The sequence below is a fragment of the Chiloscyllium plagiosum genome, unplaced genomic scaffold (genome assembly GCF_037043375.1).
Source record: "Chiloscyllium plagiosum isolate Xiang-an unplaced genomic scaffold, Cpla_swu_hap1 HiC_scaffold_4, whole genome shotgun sequence".
Lineage (NCBI taxonomy): Eukaryota > Metazoa > Chordata > Chondrichthyes > Orectolobiformes > Hemiscylliidae > Chiloscyllium > Chiloscyllium plagiosum.
The window spans coordinates 143,377,149-143,400,719 of record NW_028270142.1 but is presented as its reverse complement, the minus strand read 5'-3'; the positions used below and the strand labels follow the sequence as shown (position 1 = coordinate 143,400,719).

At 45.3% G+C, this 23,571-nt stretch overlaps 1 long non-coding RNA gene across 2 annotated transcripts in view; it reads left to right on the top strand.

The window, feature by feature from the left end:
- The window catches only part of LOC122548821 (uncharacterized), a 29,730-nt gene extending 9,374 nt beyond the window's left edge, over nt 1-20,356 (top strand). The window contains exons 2-3 of one of the 2 annotated variants that reach the window (XR_006311342.2): nt 18,740-18,909; nt 19,836-20,356. This is a non-coding gene — a long non-coding RNA (uncharacterized LOC122548821). The remainder of the gene's footprint in view (nt 1-18,739; nt 18,910-19,835) is intronic. The other variant, XR_015757058.1, reaches the window with a different exon arrangement.
- Nucleotides 20,357-23,571: the final 3,215 nt, after the last annotated feature.

Here is a 23,571-nt window from a genome sequence, read left to right as displayed (position 1 = left end):
CCGCCTGTTCCCGAGGTATGTAATAACATCCCTGAATGGGTTGGTTAGAAGAGTGTGTTAAATAAAACAAATGTGTGCCCAAGACCGCTGGTAAATACCTGGTGATGAGCTGTAGCCCTGTCTTTATCCATAAGCTCAGTGTTGAACTTGGTTTAACAAAAAATCCAATCCGCTATTCCCTTCCAGTCGCTGATACCAGTAACGTCTCAATCCCAAGCATCTGGAATTCCTCTCAGGAATCTGGTTCCATGGCTGCCTCTGATCTGACAACCGGGTCTTGACTATAATTTGTTCTTTGACACCCTCTGAGTGAGTTCAGGGAACAGTTAACGATTGGCCACAAATGCGTGTAACATACATGTACTGTGAACTGGAAAAGAACTGACAGCCAGGCCTTCTGGGCCTAGTCAGTGAAGGCTGTGGGTTCAAATTCAGTTGAGACACAGGAGTATAAAGTCTATATTGAGCTGAGGAGAACTTTACTCACCCAGAGGATGGTGAATCTTTGGAATTCTGTACCCTAGAGGGCAATAACTGAGTCTGTTCCAAGGCAGGGATCTATATATTATTAGATAATAAAGACCCTTAGAGATATGAGGATAGTGTGAGGAAGTGGCATTGAGCTGGATGGTCAGCCATGATCTAATTACGTGGCAGACCAGGCTAAATAAAACAAACAGAATTCTGGAGAATCTCAACAGGTCTGGCTGTGGAGAGAAAAATAATAGAGTTAAGGTTCCAAAGAAGAGTCATATCAGACTCAAAACATTAATTCTTTTTTTTTCTCTCTCTCTCTCTTGCTCCCCACAGATGCTGCTAGACTCTTAGCAGTACTTATACACTTAATGGTAAGGGCCTAGGGAGTGTGGCTGAACAAAAAGACCTTGGAGTGCAGGTTCATAGCTCCTTGAAAATGGAGTCGCAAGTAGATAGGATAGTGAAGGTGGAGTTTGGTATGCTTTCCTTTATTGGTCAGTGTATTGAGTACAGGAATTGGGAGGTCATGTTGCGGCTGTACAGGACATTGGTTAGGCCACTGTTGGAATATTGCGTGCAATTCTGGTCTCCTTCCTATCGGAAAGATGTGAAACTTGAAAGGGTTCAGAAAAGATTTACAAGGATGTTGCCAGGGTTGGAGGATCTGAGCTACAGGGAGAGGCTGAACAGGCTGGGGCTGTTTTCCCTGGAGTGTCGGAGACTGAGGGGTGGCCTTATAGAGGTTTACAAAATTATGAGGGGCATGGATAGGGTAAATAGGCAAAGTCTTTTCCCTGGGGTCGCGGAGTTCAGAACTAGAGGGCATAGGTTTAGGGTCAGAGAGGGGAAAGATATAAAAGAGACCGAAGGAGCAACTTTTTCACGCAGAGGGTGGTACATGTACGGAATGAGCTGCCAGAGGAAGTGGTGGAGGCTGGTACAATTGTAACATTTGAGAGGCATCTGGATGGGTATATAAATAGGAAGGGTTTGGAGGGATATGGGCTGGGTGCTGGCAGGTGGGACTAGATTGGGTTGGGATATCTGGTCGGCATGGACGGGTTGGACCGAAGGGCCAGTTTCCATGCTGTACATCTCTATGACTCTATGACCTACTGAGTTTCTCCAGCATTTTCTGTGTTTATTTCAGATTTCCAGCATCAGCAGGATTTTGCTTTCTTTTTTCCTACTTCCTGTTTCCTGCGTTCTTTTCATGAGGGAAGTGGGGGTGGGGAAGGGGAAATCGCACTCCCTTCTGCTGTTTTGATGCCCCTCCTGGTCTGTTGAGGTAAGAACGTTATAATTTTTTATCATGTTGGCATGTAGCTGCCTCACTTCAAAGGTAACCAGATCAAAAATGAGCAAGAGCCAATTTTAAGCTTTCCTCAAGTGGCAGAGGGTGGAAGGTTTATCATCTGACAAAGAAAACGAACAATAAATTGTAGTGATTGGAACGGGGTCAGCCAAGTCGACCTCATAGAATCTGAGTTCTCTGATTTGGGCTGTTAATATGATCCAATCGATGAGCCCTGGCCGACAGATAGAAACAGGAGTGTCTGCCCCTTTCCCCTGTAAATTGCTGTTTCTTGTATACAGCTGTTAATGTTGACTGTTTGTTTGTAATTTGTACTGGTTAGTAAAATATATAAACAGGAGGGTCAGAGGCTCTGTTCACTCTGCAAGCTGGCTGTGAGGGAACTGGATCAGTGTCAAGGGGCATAGACTGAGGGTAAGGAGCAGGAGGTTAAGAGGGGATTTAAGGAAGACTGTTTTCACTCAGTGGCATTGGGAGTCTGGAACTGATTGCCTGAAGAGGTGTTGGAGATGGGAACAATTGCAATTTTTAAGAAGTATCTAGATAAGTACTTGAAACACTGTTTCATACAAGGTGCTGGAAAATGGGACTTGTGAAGTTAGGTACTTGTTGACCAGCCAGGTATGATGACCATGAGTATGATGGGCCGAAAGGCCTGTTTCCATGTTGTAAAATCTCTATGACTCTAACAGTAATGCTGAGGTAGCCAGTTATTTTGATAGCCCATGTGGGTTGCCTGAACTGTGATCAGGTGATCACAGCAGCCATGTTAGGTCATTTTGAAAACCATTTGTAGTCCACCAAAGTCTCTGAGATTACAGTCAACTTATGTAAGATAAATATTGATTGTCAGTTTTCACCGTGATTGTAACGCTGTGCTCTGATAGAAGTGAAGATATTGGGCCAGTTCTATTGCACAGTGGGTTGCCAGCATAATGATTCTCATTGACGCGTTTAGATTAGATTCCCTAGAGTGTGGAAACAGGCCCTTTGGCCCACCAAGTCCACACCGACCCTCCAAAGAGTAAACCACCCAGACTCATTTCCATCTGACTAATGCACCTAATACTATGGGCAATTTATCATGGCCAATTCACCCTAACCTGCACATTTTTGGATTGTGGGAGGAAACCAGACCATCAGGGGGAAACCCATGAGAATCTGCAAACTCCACACAGACAGTTACCTAAGGCTAGAATTGATTGCGGGTCCCTGGTGCTGACCGCAGTGCTAATCGCTGAGCCACCGTGCCGCCCCAAAGGTTTCCTAGAGGATTATAGGGATAGGGAGTTCAAATCCAATTACAGCAGATAATTTGATTGGGATAACTAGTGGATAAACTGCGCAGGAACATTTGTGCTGTGTCTATTTATCTTCAAAGGAACAATGTCATCACAAGCCGTTAGCATTTTATTGCTTATTTCTTTCATTCAGGATCTTTCATGTCTGGCCAACCCCATCTGGTCTGGTCTCCACATGGCTCCAGATCCATAGCAACGTGGTGACTCTCAACCACCATCTGAGAAGACTTGAGTAACCAACTCCAGTCACAGACAGGATTCCTGAGAATGGCTCAAGGGATGAGGAACTTGAGTTACAAAGACAGATTGGAGACTGTTCTCCATCAAGAAGGGAAGGCTACGAAGAGATTTGATTATAATGTTCAAAATCTTGAGGGTCCTGGATAGAGTAAATAGGGAGAAACCTGACATCAAGGCAGCATTCGGCCCTCAGTAGTGAGAGAGGCAGGGTAGTTGTCATGGGGGACTTCAACTATCCAAATATTGGCTGGGATCACTACAGTACGAGTACTATAGATGGGTTGGTTTTTGTCCAGGAGGGCTTCCTGGCACAGTACGTTGACAGGCCTACAAGGGGCGAAGCCACTTTAGATTTAGTACTGGGTAACAAGCCTGGCCAGGTGTTAGATTTGGAAGTAGGTGAGCACTTTGGAGACAGCGATCACAATTCTGTCAGGTTTACTTTAGTGATGGAAAAGGATAGGTGTATACCACTGGGCAAGAGTTACAGCAGGGGGAAGGGAAATTAGGAAAGATTTAGGAAACGTAGAATGGGGAAGGAAACTGCAGGGGATGAGCACATTAAAAATGTGGAGCTTATTCAAGGAAATGCTCCTGTGTGTCCTAGATAAGTATGTACCTGTCAGGCAGGGAGGAAGATATAGAACGCGTGAGCCGTGGTTTACTAAGGAAGTGGAATCCCTGGTCAAGAAGAAGAAAGCTTATGCTAGGACAAAATGTGAAAACTCAGTTTGGGCGCTTGAGGGTTACAAGGAAGTCAGGAAAGACCTAAAAAGAGAGCTCAGAAGAGCCAGGAGGAGACATGAGAAGTTTTTGGCAGATAGGATCAGGGTTAACCCTAAGGCTTTTCATAGGTATGTCAGGAATAAAAGAATGACGAGCGTTAAATTAGGGCCAATCAAGGATAATAGTGGGAAGTTGTGTGTGGAGTCAGAGGAGATAGGGGAAGCACTAAATAAATATTTTTCGACAGTGTTCACTATAGAAAATGAAAATGTTGGCGAGGAAGATACAGAGATACTTGCATCTAGACTAGAAGAGATAGGTTCACAAGGAAGAGGTATTAGAAATACCGCAGACTATGAAAATAGACAAGTCCCCTGGGCCGGATGGGATCTATCCTAGGATCCTTTGGGAAGCCAGGGAGGAGATTGCTGAGCCTTTGGCATTGATCTTCAAATCATCATTGTCTACAGGAATAGCGCCTGAGGACTGGAGGATAGCAAATGTGGTTCCCTTGTTCAAAAAGGGTAGTAGAGACAACCCTGGTAATTACAGACCAGTGAGTCTCACTTCAGTTGTTGGTAAAGTGTTGGAAAAGGTTATAAGAGATAGGATTTATAATCATCTAGAAAAGAATAATCTGATCAGGGACAGTCAGCACGGTTTTGTGAAGGGTAGGTCGTGCCTAACGAATCTTATTGAGTTTTTTGACAAAGTGACCAAACAGGTAGATGAGAGTAAACCGGTTGATGTAGTGTATGTGGATTTCAGCAAGGTGTTCGATAAGGTTTCTCACAGTAGGCTATTATTCAAAACGTGGAGGAATGGGATTGTGGGTGACATAGCAGTTTGGATCAGTAATTGGCTTGCTGAAAGAAAACAGAGGGTTGTAGTTGATGGAACATGTTCATCTTGGTGTCCAGTTACTCGCGACATACGGCAAGGGTCAGTGTTGGGTCCACTGCTGTTTGTCATTTTTATAAATGACCTGGATGAGGGCTTAGAAGGGTGGGTTAGTAAATTTGCGGATGATACTAAGGTCGGTGGAGTTGTGGATAGTGACAAAGGATGTAGTAGGTTGCAGAGAGACATAGATAGAATGCAGAGCTGGGCTAAGAGTTGGCAAATGGAGTTTAATGTGGACAAGTGTGAGGTGATTCACTTTGGCCGGAGTAATCGGAATGCAAAGAACTGGGCTAATGGTAAGATTCTTGGGAGTGCAGATGAGCAGAGAGATCTCGGTGTCCATATACACAGATCCCTGAAAGTTGCCACCCAGATTGACAGGGTTAAGAAGGCATATAGTGTTTTGGCCTTTATTAATAGAGGGATTGAGTTCTGGAACCAGGAGGTTATGCTGCAGCTGTACAAAAATCTGGTACGGTCACACTTGGAGTATTGTGTACAGTTCTGGTCACCACATTATAAGAAGAGTGTGGAAGCTTTGGAAAGGGTGCAGAGAAGATTTAAAAGGATGTTGCCTGGTATGGAAGGAATGTCTTATGAGGAAAGGCTAAGAGCCTTGAGGCTGTTCTCCTTGGAGAGAAGAAGGTTGAGAGGTGACTTAATAGAGACATACAAGATAATCAGAGGGTTAGATAGGGTGGACAGGGAGAGCCTTTTTCCAAGTATGGGGACGGCAAACATGAGGGGACACAACTTTAAAGTGAGGGGAGATAGGTATAAGACAGATGTCAGAGGTAGTTTCTTTACTCAGAGTAGTAAGGGTATGGAATGCTTTGCCTGCAATGGTAGTAGATTCGCCAAGTTTAAATGCATTTAAGTCGTCATTGGACAGGCATATGGTACATGGAATAGTGTAGGTGGGATGGGCTTCAGATTAGTATGACAGGGCGGCGCAACATGGAGGGCCGAAGGGCCTGTACTGCGCTGTAATGTTCTATGTTCTATATCTAGGTGCCCTAGAAAAAAAAATTGACAATGCTAGGAGGAAAATTCTCTGCTGGATAGAGTCATATGTGGCACATTGGAAGATGGTTGTTGGAGGTCAGTGACCTCAGCTCCAGGACGTGTCTGCAGGAGTTCCTCAGGAGGGTGTCATAGACCCAACCATCTTCAACTGCTTCACCCAGATAACTAGAAGTGGGGATGTTCACTGATGATTGCACCATGTTCAGTACCATTCATGACTCCTCAGATACTGAAGCAGTCCATGTTCAACTGCAACAAGACCTGGAAAGTATCCAGGCTTAGACTGACATGTAGCAAGCAACATTCGCACAAATGCCAGACAATGACCATCTCCAATAAGAGAGAAGCTAACTATTGTCCTTTGACGTGGCATTGCCATCATTCAGTCCCCTAATATCAACATCTTGGAGCTCCCTTCGATCAGAAACTGAACTGGACGAGCTATATTAATACTGTGGCTAAAAGAGTAGGTCAATGGGTAGAAATACTGTGGCGAGTAACTCACCTCCTGACTCCCCAAAGCCTGTCCATCATCTCTAAGGCACAGGTCAGGAGTGTGATGGAATACTTCTCCCCTTGTCTGGATGGGTGCAGCTCCAGCAACACTTAAGATGCTTGACACGATCGAGGACAAAGTAGCCCCTGCCTGATTGGCACCACATTCAGAAACATACACTCCCTCGATCACCGACTCTCAGCAGCAGCAGTGTGCACCATCTACAAGATCCATTGCAGAAATTCACCAAAGACCCTTAGACAGCACCTTCCAAACCCACGACCACTTCCATTTAGAAAGATAAGGGCAGCAGAGACATGGGAATACCAGCCCCTGCAAGTTCCCCTCCAAGCTCCTCACCATCCTGACTTGGAAATATATCACGGTTCCTTCAGTGTTGTTGGGTCACAATCCAGGAATTCCCTTCCGAAGGGCATTTTGGGTCTACCTACAGCACAATATCACAGAGATGTACAGCTCAGAAACAGACAGTTTGATCCAACTTCTCCATGCTGACCAGATATCCTAACCTAATCTCGTCCCATTTGCCAGCACTTGACCCATATCCCTCTAAACCCTTCCTATTCATATACCCATCCAGATGCCTTTTAAATGTTGCAATTGTACCAGCCTCCACCACTTCCTCTGGCAGCTCATTCCATACACGTACCACCCTCTGTGCACAAAGGTTGCCCATTAGGTCCCTTTTAAATCTTTCCCGTCTCACCCTAAACCTATACCCTCTAGTTCTGGACTCCCCCTCCCAGGTAAATGACTTTGTCTATTTATCCTAACCATGCCCCTCATGATTTTATAAACCTCTATAAGGTCACCCCTCAGCCTCTGACGTTCCAGGGAAAACAGCCCTTTCCCTGTAGCTCCAATCCTCCAACCCTGGCAACAATATGTAAATCTGGACTGCAGCGGTTCAAGAAGGCAGCTCTCCCCACCTTTTCAAGGGCAAATAGGGATGGGCAATAAATGCTGGCCCAGTCAGTGATGCCTGTGCTCAACGAATGCATTTTTCAAAAGTACTGTTTCATAACAGGATGGAGAATAAGAGAGCACAGATTTAAGGTAATCAGTAAGTAGAAACAAAAATGATATGAGAAAAAGTTGTTTTCCCGCAGTGAGTGGCTAGTGCCTGGAATGCACTGCCTGAGAGTGTGGTGGGAGCGGCTTCAACCGAGACCTTGAAAAAGGGAGAAAGGCAGTTATTTGAAAAGGAAGAATGTGAAGGGTCATGAGGAGAAGGTGGGAGAATGGCACTGGGGGAGTTCCTCCGTTAGAGAGCCAGTATTGACATGGTGTGCTTGAAGGGCTGTGCTGTTATGGTTCTGTGATTCTGCAGTTGCCCAGAAGGTGGTGCTAAAGGACAGTCAGTCATGAGCAACAAGTGGTCACTGCATAATCAAGTGGTCTGTAGGGTCCTCAACTCCCCCTGCCCCGCCCTGTCTGCATTGTGATGTGTAATAGTGACTTCACAAAGCTGGGTGGGAGGGTGAGCTGTGAGAAGGAAGCAGAGATTTGGACAAATTCAGGGAGTGGGCAAATGCATGACAGGTACAGTATAATGTGGATAAGTGTGGGCTTATCACTTTGGTAGCAAAAACATAAGGGTAGATTATTGTCTGAATGGGAAATTATGACATGTAACAAGAGCTGGTGTCCTTGTAGACCAACTGCTGAAAGTAAGTAGATGCAGCAGGCAGTGAAGAAGGCAAATGGTAAGTTGGCCTTCATTGCGAGACCATTTAAGTTTAGCAGAAGGATTAGCTACCTGCAATTGTACAGAGCCGTGGTGAGGCCACACCTGGAGTATTGTGCGTTCTGGTCTCCTTATCTTAAGGATGTTCTGGCTATGGAGGGAGTGCAGTGAAGCTGTATCAGACATGGCAGATGTGGCATGGTTATCCACTGTCATAGCAAAAGCAGGAAGGCAGGTTATTCTCTGAATGGTGATTGTTTGGAAAATGGGAAAGTGCAGCAAGCCCTGGGTTGTCTTGTACACCAGTCACAGAGATGTCCAGCAGACCCTTCGGTCTAACTCGTCCATGCCAAGCTGATATCCTAAATTAATCTAGTCCTATTGTGGGCGGCATGGTGGCACAGTGGTTAGCACTGCTGCCTCACAGCGCCAGAGACCTGGGTTCAATTCCCGCCTCAGGCGACTGACTGTGTGGAGTTTGCACATTCTCCCCGTGTCTGCGTGGGTTTCCTCCAGGTGCTCCGGTTTCCTCCCACAGTCCAAAAATGTGCCGGTTAGGTGAATTGGCCACGCTAAAATTGCCCATAGTGTTAGGTGCAGGGGTAAATGTAGGGGAATGGGTCTGGGTGGGGTTTGCTTCGGCGGGTTGGTGTGGACTTGTTGGGCCGAAGGGCCTGTTTCCACACTGTAAGTAATCTAATCTATTTGCCAGCACTTGACCCATATCCCTCTAAAGCCTTCCTATACATGTACCTGTCCAGATGCCTTCCAAATGTTGCAATTGTACCAGCCTCCATCATTTCCTCTGGCAGCTCATTCCATCCACGGTCTGTATGAAAAAGTTGCCCCTTACATCCCTTTTAAATCTTTCCCCTCTAAATTTAAACCTATGCCCCTAGTTCTGGAGCAGCACCCTACCTCCTCAGGGAACAGACCTTGTCTATTTACCCTTATCCATGCCCCTCATGATTTTATAAACCTCTAAAAAGTCACCCCTCAGCCTCCGATGCTCCAGGGAAAACAGTCCCAACCTGTTCAGCCTCTCCCTGTAGCTCAAATCACTGAAAGTAAGCATGCAGCGTATGGTATATTGCCCTTCGTGGTGACAGGAGTCAAGTACAGGAGCAGGGATGTCTTCCTGCAATTGTACAGGGCCTTGGTGTCGTCACAGTTTGGGTCTCCTTATCTGAGGAAGGATGTTCTGATGATGTAGAGAGTGCAGTGAAAGTTTACCAGACTGATCCCTGGGACGGTGGATTCGACGTAAGGAGAGGGACTGGATTGGTTAGGACGATATTCACTGGAGTTCTGAAGAACGAGGGAGATCTCATGGACAAATACAAAATCCTAACCAGATTAGACAGGGTAAACTCAGGAAAGATGTTCCCGGTGACCGGGGAGTCCAGGCCCAGGGGCGCATGGTCTAAGGATACAGGGTGGGCCATTTCGGACTGAGATGAGGCGAAATGTCTTCACCCAGAGAGTGGGGAGCCTGTGGGATTCTCTGACACAGAGAGCGGTTGGGGCCAAAACATTGAATATTTTCAAGAAGGCGTTAGGTATAGTTCTTAGGGATTAAAGGGTCTGGGGAGAAAGTGGGAACAGGGTACTGAGTTAAATGATCAGCCATGATCATATTGAATAGTGGAGCAGGCTTTAAGGGCCGAATGGCCTACTCCTGCTCCTGGTTCATATGTGTCTAAATAGAGATGTTAAAGTATTCGATTCCCTACGGTGTGGAAACAGGCCCTTCGGCCCAACAAGTCCACACTGACCCTCTGAAGAGTAACCCACCCAGACCAAATTCTCTCTGACTAATGTACCTAACACTATGGACAATTTAGCATGGCCAATTCACCTGACCTGCACATCTTTGGACTGTGGGAGGAAACCGGAGCACCCGGAGGAAACCCACGCAGACACGGGGAGAATGTGCAAACTCCACACAGACAGTCGCCTGAGGCTGGAATCGAACCTGGGACCCTGATGCTGTGAGGCAGCAGTGCTAACCACTGAGCCACCGTGCCACCCCCAAGTATGTATCAATGAGTTAAAATTCAATAGAATTAAATAGCATTTTTAATGGTCGTAATTGTTCTTGCTGAACCGGACTGGATGCAGCGGAATACTGTCCTTGGAATGTGGAGAGGCAGTTGTTTCAGGCAAGGAGTCTACTTGGGTGGTGCAGGGCAGTAAACCAGTCATGGTCATCGTTTAGAAAATTAGATTAAAGTAAATGGACTGTATTATAGCAACTTGAAAGAACATTATACAAAGAACAGCAATGGCTGGCAGAAAATAACATTTTTTAGCTTCCTGTTTAAAAGCTCCAGAATCATTTTCACAGAAGGGAAACACTGAAAACATTTGTTTGAAATTATTTTCTTCACTATGTTAATGAAGGCACTATGCAGTTTGAAACAAGGGGATTAATGACTTTTTACAGTTTTGGACAAACATGAGAAAGCACTTCATTCCTACTGTTTAGATTTGTTTTCCCAAAAAAAGGAATTTGGGAGAATTTTAAAATTGAGGTGTTTGGAAAATACTTTTGTAACAGGGCCCAGCAGGGAATTCCAGACTGACCCCAGTGGTTAGGAGAATGTCAGGATGTGTATTTAAGTGCACGACTACAAAGCACTTGGAAAATCACAGTTTGATCAGACAGAGTCAACATGGTTTTATAAGAGGAAAGGTGTGATTGACAGATCTGTGTGTATTTCTAAAATTCCAAACTGCAGGATAGATAGGAGGAGGACCAGTGCACGCGATATACACTTGGGGTGGGAGTTAATGGCATAGTGGTACTGTCACTGGACTTCCTTTTCATCCATTTACAGGATGTGGGCATCTTTGCCTAGTCCAGCATTTATTGCCCAGAGGACAGTTAGAAGTCATTTGTAGGCCCGACCGGGTGGGGATGGCAGTTTCCTTCCTTTGTGAGCCAGATCAGTTTTTCTGACAATCAACATCATCAGACTTCAGATTTTTAACGAATTCCAATTCCACCATCTGCACTGGTAGGTTTCGAACCTGGGTCCACACCTCGGTCTCTAGATTAACAGTCCAGCAGTAATATCACTGGGCCAATGCCTCCCCTTTGTAATCCAGAGGTTCTGATTGTGGGTTCAAATCTAAATATGGTAATGAACAAAAGCTGGTAACAGTGAGTGTGAAAAGATCACATACTGTAAAAACCCATCTGGTTCACTAACGTCCTTTAGAGGAAGGAAACTGCCATCCTTACCCGGTCTGGCCTACATGTGACTCCAGACCCACAGCAATGGGATTGACTCCTAACTGCCCTCTGGGCAATAAGTATTGGCCCAGCCAGTGATACCTACATTCAATACTTATGATTTGGAGATGCCGGTGTTGGACTGGGGTGTACAAAGTTAAAAATCACACAACACCAGGTTATAGTCCAACAGGTTTAATTGGAAGCACTAGCTTTCGAAGCGACGCTCCTTCACTATCACCTGGTGAAGGAGCGTCGCTCCGAAAGCTACTGTGCTTCCAATTCAACCTGTTGTACTATAACCTGGTGTTGTGTGATTTTTAACTTCAATACTTATGGAGGATTCCTATTTAATAATATTATGGACATTTTTCTTTTCACTAAACTTTCAATAAAAGGACATGCTTTTCACAAGGTTTTTCTTGTGTTAACTACTTGATTACTAGAGAGCCCAGTCAGATTTCAGTGTTGTTGATGGATATTGTTTGAAATAGCTTGTGAGTAACTGTTGTAGGAAAGGAGAATCCCAGCCCAGCTTTCTGCTCTCTAATACATATCCTAGTTCCAAATCCAGTGTGAAAGCTGGTTGTCCTCCTGAATGTTAAATGGCTCAGCTTCCCACTTACATAAGCAGGAGTACTCTTCCACAATGTTCATTTTTTAAATAAAGCACATTCAAGGGCATTGCTGGCTGCTTCAGCACCTATTGCCCATAGTGCCCACAGAGCAGGTAAGAATTGATTACTTGAAAGGGTTCAGAAAAGATTTACAAGGATGTTGCCAGAGTTGGAGGATTTGAGCTACAGGGAGAGGCTGAACAAGCTGGGGCTGTTTTCCCTGGAGCGTCGGAGGCTGAGGAGTTTATAAAATAATGAGGTTTATAAAGAAATGAGGGGCATGGATAGGGTAAATAGACAGTCTTTTCCCTGGAGTCGGGGAGTCCAGAACAGGGGGCATAGGTAAAAATAAAGACTGCAGATGCTGGAAACCAGAGTCCAGATTAGAGTGGTACTGGAAAAGCACAGCAGCTCAGGCAGCATCCGAGGAGCAGGAAAATCGACGTTTCAGGCAAAAGCCCTTCATCAGGAATATAGGAATCTGGGGGCATAGGTTTAGGGTCAGAGAGGAAAGATATAAAAGAGACCTAAGGGGCAACTTTTTCACACAGAGAGTGGTATGTGTATGGAGGCTGGTACAATTGTAACATTTAAGAGGCATTTGGATGGGTATATGAATAGGAGAAAGTGAGGACTGCAGATGCTGGAGATCAGAGCTGAAAATGTGTTGCTGGAAAAGCGCAGCAGGTCAGGCAGCATCAAAGGAGCAGGAGAATCGACGTTTTGGGCATGAGCCCTTCTTCAGGAATGAGGAGGGTGTGCCAAGCAGGCTAAGATAAAAGGTAGGGAGGAGGGACTTGGGGGAGGGGCGTTGGGAATACGATAGGTGGAAGGAGGTTAAGGTGAGGGTGCTAGGCCGGAGAGGGGATGGGGGCGGAGAGGTCAGGAAGAAGATTGCAGGTCAAGAGGGCGGGGTGCTGAGTCTGAGAGTTGGGACTGAGATAAGGTGGGGGGAGGGGAAATGAGAAAGCTGGAGAAATCTGCATTCATCCCTTGTGGTTGGAGGGTTCCTAGGCGGAAGATGAGGCACTCTTCCTCCAGGCGTCGTGTTGCTATGGTCTGGCGATGGAGGAGGCCATGGACCTGCATGTCCTTGGCGGAGTGGGAGGGGGAGTTAAAGTGTTCAGCCACGGGGTGGTTGAGTTGGTTGGTGCAGGTGTCCCAGAGGTGTTCTCTGAAACGTTCCACAAGTAGGCGGCCTGTCTCTCCAATATAGAGGAGGCCACATCGGGTGCAGCGGATGCAGTAAATGATGTGTGTGGAGGTGCAGGTGAATTTGTGGTGGATATGGAAGGATCCTTTGGGACCTTGGAGGGAAGTGAGGGGGGAGGTGTGGGCGCAAGTTTTGCATTTCTTGCGGTTGCAGGGGAAGGTGCCAGGAGTGGAGGTTGGGTTGGCGGGGGGTGTGGACCTGACGAGGGACTCACGGAGGGAGTGGTCTTTTCAGAACGCTGATAGGGGTGGGGAGGGAAATATATCCTTGGTGGTGGGGCCTGAATAGGAAGAGTTTGGAGGGATATGGGTCGGGTGCTGGCAGATGGGGACTAGATTGGGTTGGGATAACTGGTCAGCATGGACGGGTTGGACCGAAGGGTTATGACATCTCTGAGTTATGATATTGCTGTGGGTCTGGAGTCACCCATAGACCAGACCAGGTAAGGACAGCGGCTTCCTTCCCCAAACAGCGTTAGTGAAGCCAGTGGGTTTTTACAACAACTGATGATTAATTGATTCCAGGTATTTATTGAATTTAAATTCCACTGTCCCCTGTGGTGAGATTTGAATCTGGGTCCCCAAAGCACTATAGAGTCATACAGCAAGGAAACAGATCTGCTGGTCCAATTTGCCCATGCCAACCAAGTTTCCCAAACTAAATTAGTCCCACTGCTAGCATTTGGCTCAGATCCCTCTAAACCGTCATCAACCTTCCTGACAAAGAGCTTATACTCGAAGTGTCAATTCTCCTGCTCCTCAGACGCTGCCTGACCTGCTGTGCTTTTTCAGCACCACACTTTTTGACTCTGATCTCCAGCATCTGCAGTCCTCAGTTTCTCCCTTTCAACCTTTCCTATCCATATACCTGTCCAAATGTCTTTTAAATGTTGCATCTGTATCTGCCACTTCCACTGGCAATTCATTCCACATACGCAGCACCCTCTGTGTGAAAAAGTTGCCCCCTAGGTCCCTTTTACATCTTTCTCCTCTCACCTTAAAATTATTCCCTCTAGTTTTGAACTCCCCACCATCAGGAAAAGGCCTTTGCTAGTCACCTCATCTCTGTCCCTGATCTGTGCTTCTAGATTTATCGTCTAGCAATAATACCACTAGGTAATTGTTTCCTTCTAAACTATGTTGTAGTTTTACACATTTGCAGTTCACAATTCAATACAAACTCCAGTCTGCTCTATCACTTCCTGAGCAACTCCACTAACTGGGAAAACCAGCCTTTTGGTTCTGGTAATGTATCATTAGATGACCAAAATAAACAATTAACAATTAGCACACACTGCCACCGGGGTCAGCAAAAATAGGGGGAGGTTAAAGAGAGCGAGAGCACTAAATTTAAATGTTTAAATGGTGTTGGTGGGGGAAACGATGCACTCCAGCCCCCGCAGTATCCGCACGAAAACCAGCCTTTTTAAAAACCTTTTCTTTACATCCAAAAGTGCTCTAATACACAATTGAACAGTCTTATTTCTCATCACCAAATCATCCATTGTGTATTCTTTCATCTATTAACCACCATCAGAAAATAACCCATGTTCTCCACTTGTTTAATTTGCCTGTTAAGGTCAATGTAGAAAACCAGCCCTTTAATATGCATTCAATGAGCATCAGCCATTCCTTATTATCTCTGAAGCATGTCTTAATTCATTTTTAAAGAGTTTCCAACATCGTCAGTGAAGTGTATCTGGTAGAATCTGAGGGTACCAATTTGGCAAAGTTCCCAGAACTTGTGCTTGGTGACACCCATGTACACATACCAGGGCACCAGGCCAACAGCTAGTGGAACATCCCACACCTTATCCTCGTATTGCTTTCTAGTACTTATCATTGTTGGCCACAAGGGTTTTTCTTGCTAAAGTGAATCCTTGCAGAAAGAGAGATCCTTCCCCTTACCCCCTTCCATTTGTGTGTGTGTGTGTGTTTGTGTGTGTGTGTGTGTGTGTGTATATACACACGCACCTGTGCGATTGTATGTGTGTGTGAAATCGTGTGTGGGATTTGTATGCATGTGTATGAGTATGTGTGCACCTGTGAATGTGCATGTGAGAGTGGAATATGTGTGTGTATGTGTGCGTGTGAATGTGAGTACAATGTGTGCTTCAATGTTTAAATAGCTTTAAATTAAGGGGGGGTAGATATAGGACTGAAGTTAGGGGTAGGTTCTTCACTCAGCGAGTCGTAAGTTCATGGAATGCCCTGCCAGTAGCAGTGGTGGACTCTCCCTCTTTATGGGCATTTAAGCGGGCATTGGATAGGTATATGGAGGATAGTGGGTTAGTATAGGTTAGGTGGGCTTGGATCGGCGCAACATCGAGGGCCAAAGGGCCTGTACTGCGCTGTATTCTTCTATGTTCTATGTTCTAATGTGAATGTGTGTGTTTGTGAGTGGTGTGTTTAGAAGGTTAGAATTTGTACTTTCATATTTCAAACTTCAGGTTGATTAACTGTACATTGTTATCAAACAAACTTTGTTTTCTCAATAAATCAATAATTTGTTTCTTAAAGAAACCTGTTTAATGGATTTTTATTTTAAACCTAATATTGATAGCCTATCTAATTGGTCATATCAGTAAACATTCATATTTATGTTGTGGAAAGTGGAGTAGTGGGGCTAAAGATAGATACAGTACACTCCTCCAGCCTCCATTGTAACGGGTTAAAAATCCATTTCCAGAATCACTCACCTAGCTGCACACTATTGGTTGTTAAAAGGTTAGGCATATAGGATTGAGAGTAATTTATTAGCATGCACTGAGGATTAATTTTAAGACAGGATAGAAAAAAGGTCACATCAAACTGGAATACCATGAGAGACTGGAGCAGAAATAGTTATTTTCTAATCAACTTGTTATTACGCACCTCCAGAAATTAGGCCATTCAATAGATCATGTTGAATAGCAGAGTAGACAAGATGATGGCCAGTCTGATAGTCCTCAGTGTTCCTGATGAAGGGCTTAGAGTCATAGAGATGTACAGCATGGAAACAGACCCTTCGGTCCAACCCGTCCATGCTGACCAGATATCCCAACCCAATCTAGTCCCACTTGCCAGCACCCGGCCCATATCCCTCCAAACCCTTCCTATTCATATACCCATCCAAATGCCTCTTAAATGTTGCAATTGTACCAGCCTCCACCACTTCCTCTGGCAGCTCATTCCATACACGTACCACCCTCTGCGTGAAAAAGGTACTCCTTAGGTCTCTTTTATACCTTTCCCCTCTCACCCTAAGCCTATGCCCTCTAGTTCTGGACCCCCCCGACCCCAGCGAAAATACTTTGTCTATTTATCCTATCCTTGCCCCTCATAATTTTGTAAACCTCTATAAGGTCACCCCTCAGCCTCCGACTCTCCAGGGAAAACAGCCCCAGCCTGTTCAGCCTCTCCCTATATCTCAAATCCTCCAACCCTGGCAACATCCTTGTAAATCTTTTCTGAACCCTTTCAAGTTTCACAGCATCTTTCCGATAGGAAGGAGACCAAAATTGGACGCAATATTCCAACAGTGGCCTAACCAATGTCCTGTACAGCCTCAACATGACCTCCCAACTCCTGTACTCAATACTCTGACCAATAAAGGAAAGCATACCAAACGCCTTATCACTATCCTATCTACCTGCGACTCCACTTTCAAGGAGCTATGAACCTGCACTCCAAGGTCTCTTTGTTCAGCAACACTCCCTCGGACCTTACCATTAAGTATATAAGTCCTGCTAAGATTTGCTTTCCCAAAAAATGCAGCACCTCACATTTATCTGAATTAAACTCCATCTGCTACTTGTCAGCCCATTGGCCCATCTGGTCCAGATCCTGTTATAATCTGTGGTAACCCTCTTTGCTGTCCACTACACCTCCAATTTTGGTGTCATCTGCAAATTTACTAACTACCTCTTATGCTCACATCCAAATCATTTATATAAATGACAAAAAGTACAGGACCCAGCACCAATCCTTGTGGCACTCCACTGGTCACAGGCCTCCAGTCTGAAAAACAACCCTCCACCACCACCCTCTGTCTTCTATCTTTGAGCCAGTTCTGTATCCAAATGGCTAGTTCTCCCTGTATTCCATGAGATCTAACCTTGCTAATCAGTCTCCCATGGGAACGCCTTGTCGAACGCCTTACTGAAGTCCATATAGATCACATCTACTGCTCTGCCCTCATCAATTTTCTTTGTTACTTCTTCAAAAAACTCAATCAAGTTTGTGAGACATGATTTCCCACGCACAAAGCCATGTTGACTATCCCGAATCAGTCCTTGCCTTTCCAAATACATGAACATCCTGTCCCTCAGGATTCCCTCCAACAACTTGCCCTCCAACAACTTGCCCACCACAGAGTTCAGGCTCACTGGTCTATAGTTCCCTGGCTTGTCTTTACCGCCCTTCTTAAACAGTGGCACCATGTTTGCCAACCTCCTGTCTTCTGGCACCTCACCTGTGACTATCGATGATACAAATATCACAGCACGAGGCCCAGCAATCACTTCTCTAGCTTCCCACAGTGTTCTCGGGTACACCAGATCAGGTCCTGGGGATTTTTCAACCTTTATCCATTTCAAGACATCCAGCACTTCCTCTTCTGTAATCTGGACATTTTTCAAGATGTCACTATCTATTTTCCTACTGTCTATATCTTCCATATCCTTTTCCACAATAAATACTGATGCAAAATATTCATTTAGTATCTCCCCCATTTTCTGTGGCTCCACACAAAGGATGCCAAAGGCTTATGCTTGAAACATCGATAATCTTGCTCCTCGGATGCTGCCTGACCTGCTGTGCTTTTCCAGCACCACTCTCTCGACTCTGATAATCCTCAGTGCCACCTTCCTGCCTTTTCGTGTCGTGGGCTGTAATTAGTCAGGCATGACTGGGATCAGTGCTGGGGACTGATATTAAAAACTAATTGGGGGATTAGTGTGCAATATACAGATGCTGTAAAAGGAATACTGACAGGTTTTGTCCTTGCTATACAGAGGGGCTCGAGTGTTCTTTCACATGAATGTTAACATGTAACGACAGAAGGAAAGTAAATGATAAATGGTATGTTAGCCTTTATCACAGGAGTTGGACCTTAAGAGCAAAGAAGCCTTGCTACTATTAATCCCAAGACCCACGTAATGTTTTGGGAATCTGGAATCCTGCCACAGCAGATGGTAGAATTCAATAAAAATCTGAAATTAAGAGTCTAATGGTTTCCATTGTCAGTTGTTGTAAAAACCCATTGGGTTCTCAAATGTTCTTTAGGGAAGGAAATCTGTCATACTTACCTGGTCTGGCCTACGTGTGACTCCACACACTCAGCAACGTGACTAATTCTTAACTGCCCTCTGGGTAATTAAGGATGGGCGATAAATACTGGCCTGACCAGTGCTACATCCTCTAAATGAATGACACAAGATTACCTAGTATTTTGGTGAGCCTACGCCCAAGATCGTGTAAGTTGTTTTTTGTCTCTATAGCTAAGGAAGGTTCCACAATTCTGGACCAAATGGACAAAGAGAGAAATCCAGGGGACTTACTAAAGAGAATTAAGCAACAAAACAGCACCAAACTTGACTTCAACGTTAGAGCAGTGATGCAATCTACAAAGCATATACAACATATTTCTAATGCTCAGAATTAACACGTGGTAAGCATGGATAATAGATTGTGCTTGAGCACCTTACAGTGTACCACAAATAGAAAATACTTATAAAGACTGCACACCCTTGTGGAGGGAATCCTTAGATCTATCCCACTGGCAGAATGGACTGTTATGTCCAGAGAATGGGGTGGGCAGATTTTAACATGCTGCAGTGGACTCCGATTCTGTGTGCACACAAGCAGAATGAGCGGGCAACTTTGTAGAAACCTATAAAATTCTAACAGGACGAGACAGGGTGAGTGCAAGGAGGATGTCCCTGATGACCGGGGAGTTCAGAACCAGGGGTCACAGTCTATAAGGCTAGAGCTAGGCCATTTAGGACTGATGTATGATTCCGAGTGATTAGTCTGATGGAATACTCCCCATTTATCTGGGTGGGTGTGGCTCCAAGAAACTTGACACCATCCTGGACAAAGCAGTCGCTTGATTGGCACCACATCCACAAACATCAACTCCCTCCACCACTGACGCTCAGTACACACTTGCTGCTACTATCTACAAGATGAATGCAGAAATTCTCCAAAGAACTTTAGACAGCACCTTCCAAACTGACGACCACTTCCATCCAGAAGGACAAGGGCAACAGATACTTAGGAATACCACCCCAGCACGTTCTCCTCCAAGCCCCTCACCATTCTGACTTGGAAATATATCGCTGTTCCTTCAGTGTCGCTGGGTCAAAATTCTGGAATTCCCTCCCTAAGGGCATTGTGGGTCTACCTGCAGTGGTTCAAGAAGGTAGCTCACCACCACCTTCTCAAGGGGCAACTAGGGACGGGTTATAGATGTGGGCCTGGCCAGTGATACCCATGTCCCATGAATGAATAAGAGGAAAGGGTCCAAGGACTAGATGGATTATGTTAACGTCTCAAATGGAAAACATCTAATTCCTGATATTTGTTTCCCCACAGGTCATACTTTAATGCCTGATGTTTGACCAATTAAAAACTCAGCAGCTGGAGCAGCATGCTGAGGTTCCAAAGGAGGAGATGGTCAGAAGGAATGGCCAGTGCCAACAGATGCAGAGACTTGATGGTCAAGGGCTGCAGTTGAGAAGGAATCGGCTGTGTTTGAAGATGGGGACCAGTGTGTCCAGAGCCATTGGGCTGTGACCCGAGAGAGAGAGAGCGTACTGAAGGCATTGTAGATTCCTACTGATGAGTAAAACGCGAAGTGTCCTCGCATGATTCAGGAAGCAGTCACCAAATCCGCCACCTCTCGGATCTGCAGCCATTTGGCATGAGGCATCACTATGTTTGTAGCAATGAAGATCATAATGGCTTTGAACTTGTTAGTCAAGGGAGGCAATGGCCTAGTGGTCTAATGGCTGGGCTATTAATCCAGAGACACAGCTAATGTTTTTGGGACCTGGATTCAAAACTTGCCATGGCAGGTGATGGAATTTGAATTCAATAAAATTCTGAAATGGTGACCATGAAATGTTGTCGATTGTTGGAAAATAAATCTGGTTCATTTTAGGGATAGAAATCTGCCCACTTTACCTGGTCCGACCAACATGTGACTCCAGACCCACAGCAATATAGTTGACTCTTAACTGCCCTCTGGGCAATTAGGGATGAGCAATAAATGCTGGCCTGGCCAGCGATGCCCACATCCTGTGAATGAATTTTTTAACAACTGTGAGCAGTAGTTCCACTGTCAATCCTTGTGTGATCACCATCTACACCATCACTTCTCTGATGACCTACCCTTTAACTTCACTCTGTGTACCTGAGTTATAGGCAGCTCGTTGTCCCAGTCTGTTTCTTATACTCTGCCCACACACACCGACCTTAGTTACTGCAGTGCGTCTTGTAGATAGTACACACACTGTGTCGGTGGTGGAGGGAATGAGTGTAGGTGGTGCATGTGGTGCCAATCTAGTCAGTGTCAAGGTTAGAGTGGTGCTGGAAAATCACAGGAGGTCAGGCAGCATCCGAGGAGCAGGAAAATCGACATCCTGGCATGAAGGGCTTTTGCCAGAAACGTCAATTTTCCTGCTCCTCGGATGCTGCCTGACTTGATGTGCTTTGCCAGCACCACTCTGATCTTGACACTGATCTCCAGCATCTGCAGTCCTCACTTTCGCCCAATCTAGTCAGTACCTGCTTTTTCCTGGATGGTGCCAGGCTTCTTGCGTGTTGTTGGACTTGTACTCATCCAGGCAAGTGGGGAGTATTCCATTACCTTGTTTGATGACAGGGAGTCTTCATTGTAAACTGACATGGACCTTCTATTGAAATGGACACTTACTGTGTTTTTGCATAGAATTACAGCACACAAAACAAGCCTGAATGCTCATCACCAGTGTTAAACTTCGTGCGTTCTCCCTAATGCATCTCAGCTCGCTACTGTTTCCTTCTGTCCTCCCACAAGTGTTTATCTTTCTTCCCATTTAAACACGTATGTAATTTTTGTCTTGATTATGCCATGTGGTAAGTTTTGTTACAATTTTCTTTTAAAATTCTTTCATTGGATGTGGGTGTTTCTTGCTGATCTCTAATTGCACTTGGACTGAGCGTCTTGCTCAGCTATTTATAGGGCAACTAGATTGCTGTGTGTCTGGAGTCACACGCTGGCCAGACCAGGTAAGGACAGCAGATTTTCTTCTCTGAAGGACATTAGTGAGACAGATGGGTTTGTACAACAATTGCTGAAACCATCTTTTCAATTCCAGATCTATTAATTGAATTTAAGTTCCAGCAGTGGCTGAGATTTGAACCCCTGACTCTAGCCCATTAGCCTGGGCCTCTGGATATATAGTCCAGTGACATTGTCATCAGTTTCCCAGATAGTGCCGGTTCTCACCTGCACACACCTCCTGCAGATGTTCATTCTGGGATCCTGGAGACGACTGTAGCTTTGACAAATTAAAATTCTTAAAGTTCTTTCACTGGTGGGTCAGCATTGTTGCTCACCCCTTAACGGTTTGGAGAAGGTAGTTGGTGTTGGATTATAGGATCATGAAATATGGAGCAGGAATAGGCCATTTGGCCCTTCAAACCTATTCTGCCATTCCATATGATCATGGCTGATCATCCAACTCAGCCCCTTGTTCCTGCTTTCTCTCCCAGAGTCTTTGATCCCTTCAGCCCTCAGAACCGTATCTAACCCCTTCTTGAAAATATTCAAGGTTTTAGCCTTAACTGCTTTCTTTGGCAGAGAATTCCCTGAAGAGGCTCAAGAGAGGCTCCCCACACTCTGGGTGAAGACATTTCTCCTCATCTCAGTCCTCAATAACCTACCACTTATCCTCAGACTGTGACTCCTGGTTCCAGACTTCAGTTCATCAGGAATGTTCTTCCTACGTTCACCCCACATTGTCCTTGTTCGGATTTTAAAGGTTTCTATGATACTCAACCACCCACCCAAACCCCCCCCCGCCCCCTCCCATTCTTCTAAACTCTGATGAAAATAATCCTAACCAATGAAAATAGTCCTAACCAATTCAGTCTCTCTTCATACAAGTCCATGATGACCTTCAATAATCTCGACCATGTTGGCAGTTGATGAGATAGTTGTGCTCTAGATGGCTTGGTGGGTTTGTGTTGAGGTGTGTCAATGATGTGCTAACATACTGAGGGACAATGAAGATCACAACAGGTCAGGCAACATTCGTGCAGAAAAAGCAAGCTAATGTTCTGAGTCTAGACACTGTGTGTTTATATAGCTAGTCCAGACTCAAAATTTTAGCTTGCTCTCTCTCCATGGATGCTAACTGAGCAGACATGGTCTCCAGCATTTGTTGTTTTCAGTACAGATTCCAGCATCTGCAGTAATTAGCTCCTACTGAGAGACAATGATATGTACCACTTCCCATCAGGCTGTGACTAATTTATCCTCACTGATCTGTGGGAGACCAGAAAGTACAAAATAAAAAGGAAGACTTATCTTGATAATGCACCATACATGATCTCAGGATGTTGTACAGCCAATTAAGTACTTTCTGATTAAAGCAAACTACTGCGGGTGCTGGAAATCTGAAACAAACACAGAATGCTGGAGACACTTAGCAAGTCTGGCAGCATCTGTGGGGAGAGAGGGAGACAGAGTTAATGTTCTGAATCCAGTGTGAATCTTCTCGTGAACTATTCTGTAGAAAATTCTGACTGAACTTAATACTTTCTGAAGTGCAGCTACCATTACAGTTTAGGAAGGCTGCTAACTCAGTCACATGTGGCAAGACTAGCTATCTAAGCACCCTGGCTGTGAGAGCAGGTCAGAGGCCAGAAATACTGTGGTGAGTAACTCACCTCCTGACTCCCCAAAGCCTGTCCACCATCTGTAAGGCACAAGTCGGGAGTGTGATGGAATACTCCCCACTTGCCTGGCTGGGTGCAGCTCCAACAACACTCAAGAAGCTCGACACCATCCAGGTCAAAGCAGCCCGCTTTATTGTCACCACATCGACAAACATCCACTCCCTTCACAACCGACGCTCAGTAGCAGCAGTGTGTACCATCCACACGATGCACTGCAGAAATTCCTCAGTCAACACCTTTGTGCGGATCAAGAACAGAATTTGCTGATGAAACTCAGCAGATCTGGCAGTATCTGTGGGGAGGAAGTTGTCATTTCGGGCCGGAGCCCTTCATCAGTCCTGAAACGTCAATCTTCCTGCTCTTCGGATGCTGCCTGACCAGCTGT